This window comes from Felis catus, chromosome A1 (genome assembly GCF_018350175.1).
Source record: "Felis catus isolate Fca126 chromosome A1, F.catus_Fca126_mat1.0, whole genome shotgun sequence".
Taxonomy (NCBI): Eukaryota; Metazoa; Chordata; class Mammalia; order Carnivora; family Felidae; genus Felis; species Felis catus.
This window is the reverse complement of record NC_058368.1, coordinates 218,205,860-218,211,882: the sequence shown is the minus strand read 5'-3', so window position 1 is coordinate 218,211,882 and position 6,023 is coordinate 218,205,860. Positions and strand designations below refer to the sequence as shown.

Sequence of the window (6,023 nt, the reverse complement as noted above, 5' to 3'; positions counted from 1 at the left end):
AATAAAAACATTATAGAAAAGGGGCATTTGAGTGGCTCAGTAGGTCAAGCTTCTGATTCTTCATTTCCACTCAGGTCATGATCTCACAGTTAATGAGATCGAGCCCCACACTGGGCTCCGTGCTGACAGCATGGAGCCTGCTTGGGATTCTCTCTCTCCCTCTTTCTCCGCCCCTGACCTGCTCACACAGGCACATGAGCTCTCTCTCTCACTCTATCTCTTTCTTTCTCTCTCAAAAATAAATAAATAAACTTTAAAAAAAAATTACAGAATATCCATTACTACTCTTCAGATATACTTTCCTAACTGAACCATAGTGTCATGAAATCTTTAACACAATATTCTTTTAAGGAGATATACCCTCCGCCACTTCTAATTTATCTTATCTTTATAGTATTCAACATAAAAATATAACTCCAGATTGTCTCCCAATTTTTATTTGAATATACAAAGTTAAACTTTGATTTACTTCACTTAAAAAATATTTGAAATATTATTGAAAACAAGTGTATTTCTGGTATAATTCCTAGTATTCTCCTCTCTGGTTATGAACTAAAATCATGGGATGTAAAGCTTGTAAATATTTGGTAAGTTAATTTATCATGTTGTATTTATTTCATGAGAACCCAAGTATTACCTTCCTAAAATTTTTGCAGTGGTGTATTCCAAAAATAAATCACAATCATCGAGGCAGTCCGGTAAAGGAGCAAGATTCATAACCTGCAAACAGCAAGTTTTAAAGTCTGACACTGACACTGCGTTTATGACGCCCATGATGTCTTTTTGCATCCTTCAAATTCTGCCTCCCCTTTCCCCAAAGTGTGTGATTCTGCCTTCGTTGTAAGGACAGCAATTTCTGTTGTTTTTCTTTTCTAAATAAAAACCTTTGGAATCCTTAAAGGCAAATTGGTTTAAACCTAACTAGAATAACCTTTGTTTCAGTGCTGAGTACATTTTGCATGTTAGCTCTTTTGTTACATTTGATACCCCACTGCACATTCTATTTTTTTTCCCGTGTTTTCAGTCTTCAAACAAGAAGTTGAGTCTACATTTTAAAGAAGAGTGATTTTTTTTTCTAATTTAAAAACTAGAGATAGGTATTGATAAAAAAAAAAAAAAGAGGATGAGGTGTTAAAGAAAATTAGGTAATTATCAAAAATACTTGTGAGAGAATAACACAATGAAAAACTTGTCTGATTGTAGGATCGAATTAAAGTTAGTAGCAGTTCAGCTTTGGCTAAGATCTTATTTTAAAAGAAGACTAAATAGGCATTTTTACTACATGTGGTTTTAATCAGGGTGATATAATTTTCAGTTCCTTTGATTAATGAGTGCATTCTCAGCTCTTAGGTGTTACCTATTTGTTCAGAAGCCATAGAAACACTTCGATTTAACTGGCTTAAACACAATTTTTGACTTACTTAATTAGCTTCTCTAGAGTTGCTAATAACCATACAGCCTTGACTGTGAACCATGTAATTATTTTGACATTAATTCTCTCCCTGGGATATCTCATGCTTGATGTCATCATTTCTCCACTTCAATTTCTGGCTAGTAATTTTACAACTGTAATGAAACTACTATTGGAAGATGTGTGTGAATATTATACCTTAAAATTTTGTGACATAAATAGGTGTCAATTTTAATCTCAATCTAATAGCAATTATATGCTTTATAATACCTGATAAGTTACCAAAAGGTGAGATGAGAAAACCAGTTATATACCTTAAGGAAAGATGAATCAATGTCAGTCTTATCAAAGCATGGATATACATTTTTAAAAATTTGATTCAATTCTTTACATTAAATTACCAAAAATTTGGCATACCAAAATTATGGGTTAGACATTTTTCGACCAAGAAAAATTCTCTTTGAAATTATACCTTTGTAAATATATGTGCGCTCTTAGAGAGAAAGAAAGGAAAGAGAGAGAAAAAAATCAGGGGGATCGAACTGCAAAAAAGAGAGACAGGTGACTTAGTGGTGAAAGAAAGAATGTTAATATGGCAAATTTATTATGCATTACATTTTGCCTACTCCCCAAATATTGTAATGTCTTAATTTTCAATTCAGGAAAAAAAATTTACTAACACCAACCACATGCACAAAGAAATGAAGCTAGGTAAATGCTGATGAATAAAATGACCTACTGGATTCTGAAGTAAAGGGGCTCAGCCAGGTAGTGCTCATTCCCTCTTATACCACAATCCTCAGGAACTTTCTATACCCCTTGAATCTCCAGTCCTTTGAGAAAACCAACTTTTTCCCCTCCCATGATTCTGTGGGACTATCTTGTCTCTCTTTGCCCAGGTCAAATTCTATGGTTGATCATTATAATCATTCTCCCTTACTTCTCTCACTCCATGCCACTTGCTTGGAAAAAAAAAAAAAAATCACACCATGGAAACACTTTTTCTGAACCTCTGTTAGTGCAGCTTCTTGGAATGCTGAAAAATTCATTTTTTTAAATTTATTTATTTTTTTTTATTTTTTTGACAAGGAAAAATGTTTTTTTAATTACATACTCAATCCATTGAGGTGCAATACTTTTCTTCATTTTTCAGTGAAAGAAGTTAGAAATTAACTTTAAAAAAGCAATCAGCAAATGGCAAACAAATTTCCTTCAAAGTCACAGTCACATATAGAGTGCATCCTAGAAAAGAGGAGGGGCAGGACAGGTTCCACCTGCTTTCATGAGTTTCATCAAGTACTAGACCTACTCAAGGGTGGAGAGAAAGGCAACTTTCAAAAAGGAGTGTGTTATTAAATGAGGCATTTACTATACTCCTTCCTAAGAGCACCAGGTGGGGGACAAGTGTTCTAAACTAGATCTAGGAAGTGGAATGTAGAGTCAGTCCATCCTCCTTCCCTTAAGGGCTGTCCAATGGTTACTGAATTTTAAAAACATGACTAAATAAAAACAAAACCCATACACACTCCCCCCCCCAAAAAAAAGAAAACAAAAACAAAAAGAACAAAAACAAAAACAAAACCCCTAAATGTCCCAGATTATTCTCCAGAGTGGATGGAGCCCCAGGAGCAGGTTCAACAACCCAAATTAGTCTGTTACAGAGTCATCACAAGCATGCCTTGCTTTTAAACAAAAAAACAAAAAAACAAAAAAAAACAAAAAAAAAAATTTTTTTTTTGAAACGACAAAACAAAAACTAGTACTAACCCCTCTTCTGACAATACACAGTTACTCAAATTAACTAGTACTGAGGAGGGGAAGGGGCCCATACCTATGGGCCTTGTCTCACAGGAGTGCATGTGGGTAGGTGCAGGGCATTCGTCATTATTGCAAAATCGAATTCTAATTTTTAATCTTTAGTTTGATTTAACATCGCTTTCGGTACCATGCTGACACCAGCTGTGTGGAAAGGGCTCTGGAGATGTTCATGGCAGCACACGCCTGCGGGTCTTCTTCGGTTCTGGAGGCTCCAGGGCAGCCAATATTGCTTCGTCAAATACATTCTTTAGGCCTTGCTGTGTGAGTGCAGAACACTCCACATACTTGACCGCCTTCAGGTCACGGGCCAGCTTTTCAGCAGTCTCTGGAGTGACAGGCTCCTGTTTGTTCTTGGCAAGTTTCTCAATTGTACAGGGGTCATCTCGGAGATCAGTTTGGGTCCCAACAAGCAAGAAAGGAGTCTTTGGACAGTGGTGAGTTATCTCAGGCACCCACTTCTCCTTCACACTTTCTTTTTTTTTCTTTTTTTTTTTTTTTAACGTTTATTTATTTTTGAGACAGAGAGAGACAGAGCATGAACGGGGGAGGGGCAGAGAGAGAGGGAGACACAGAATCGGAAGCAGGCTCCAGGCTCTGAGCCATCAGCCCAGAGCCCGATGCGGGGCTCGAACTCACGGACCGCAAGATCGTGACCTGGCTGAAGTCCGACGCTTAACCGACTGCGCCACCCAGGCGCCCCCTCCTTCACACTTTCAAATGAGGATGGAGACACCACTGAAAGACTAGAAATACATCTGTTTGTGGATAACTCAGCGATCGTAATCTGTCATAATCATCTTTCCCTACGGTATCTAAAAGTCCAAGAGTATGCAGCTCTCCACTAATCTTAACTGTGACTGCATAGTTGTCAAAAACAGTCGGTTCATACTCAGATGGAAAATACTTGTTGTGTAAGATATCAGGAGACAGGTTTTACCAACGGCACCATTGCCCACAATGGCACGCCTAATTGTCTGCATTGCTGAAACAGTTTTGTATCCACTTTAAATATTTCAAATTCAGTGATGACCTCAGCTCCTCCGCCGGGGCGATGGCAGCCTGAAAAATACATTTTAAATTCGAAATCTGGAACCTGGAGTGTGTCTTTATGTGTCCAGACATCTTAACTATATTTTTTATTCCATTATTTTTCCTAGTTGTCTTAGATAACTAGTTTCATTCTTCTTTTCTCCTCCAGTGATTTATACCAACTTCACTGTCTTTTGTCTAAATTGGTAAACATACTTTTATTAAGGAAATTGAAGCACTTGAAAGAGAATTTTTCCAGATTCCTCTGCATATCAGCATATCTCCTACCTCCTAACTCATATAATCTCTTTTACTGCTTGTTATTATATATGAACCATTCATGATCCTCTTTATAGTTAATGTCCTAACTCAGGCATTAATTTGCTTCCCTTTTTGCCTACTCCAGCATATAGCTTCAGCAATGTCCCATATTTCTAATACAGCCTGTTTTTATTTCTATCAAATCATTTACACTGCTATAAAATAAAATATTATTCTTCCAAAGTAAAAGAGAAGGAAGAGGAGGAAAGTGGTGGAGGGGGAAGAAAAGGAGGAAGAAGAATTTCCTAACCCCCACCTGTCACATTTTGCTTCCCTCCCTTCAAATAGCACTTCTCAAATGAATAAACTATATACATTGTCTCTAATCTTTTCTAGTATCTCTTTAAAGACTTTTTCATCACAAAGCAATCTAACTCGCTTTTGTCAAGTTTACCAAGTTACCAATCTAACTTGCTTTTGTCATGATACCTATGTTGCTATTTCCAAAGGCCACTTCTCAATTCTCAGTATATCTAACCTAATAGCAATAGTCCTCAGAGTTAGTCACACACTCCTTAATAAACTTAATCACTAGGATAACACATATTATTTTGTCTCCTATTTCCATGGCTGCCTCCTCAAAGTCTGCCTTATGGGTCATTCCTCTTCTTCCAGATACCTTAAGTTTAGAGTATCCTATGACTTCATGATTTTTTTTTTCTTAGCTATGTACACTCAGACTCAGACCATACATCAGGTGACTGATATGCACTTAACACCTGAAACACGTTTTTACAGAACTTCCAAATTTGTATCTTCAGCACAAATCTTTCTCCCTAACTCAACACATACACTCAACTTCTTACCTGAATTCTCCTCTTATGTATCAAATAATTGCTTGCCTTTCTTCCTTCCTCTTCTTTCTTTCTTTTTCTTTCTTTCTTTCTTTCGAGTTAAAGAGAAAGAGGGAGAGAGTTCAAGTGAGCAAGAAACAGAGATAGAGGGAAAATCCCATGAGGGGCAGAGAGAGAGAGAGAGAGAGAGAGAGAGAGAGAGAGAGAGAAGTGGGGCTCATTAGGGGCTCATGTTTTACCCAAAGCTAGGCTTGTGCTTACCCAGGACACGAGCTCAAGAACTGTGAGATCATGACCTGAGCTGAAGTTAGATTCTTAACAACTGAGCCATCCAGGCACCCAAATAATTGCTTTTCTAATTTAACATGTCCAAGATAGAGCTCTGATCTTGTGTGCCAAATCTTTTACAGTCATAGACTTTCCTATTCCATTTGATGGCAATTCTGTTTTTCAAGTTGGAACTCTCCTTGAATCTTTTCTTACCTATTTAATTCATTTCTTAAAACCCAGAATTTAGCCACTTCCTACTATGTCCCCTGCTACCTTGTCAGTGTTTGTCATTTTAATCCCTCAGGTATACAATTACAGTTGTCTTCTACTTCCATCTTTGCCAAATTCCCAAAATCTGTTCTCAATGAAATATTGAGAGT

At 37.1% G+C, this 6,023-nt stretch overlaps 1 pseudogene; it reads right to left on the bottom strand.

The window, feature by feature from the left end:
- Positions 1 to 2,544: 2,544 nt before the first annotated feature.
- Positions 2,545 to 4,326, bottom strand: LOC111561767 (annotated as a pseudogene).
- Positions 4,327 to 6,023: the final 1,697 nt, after the last annotated feature.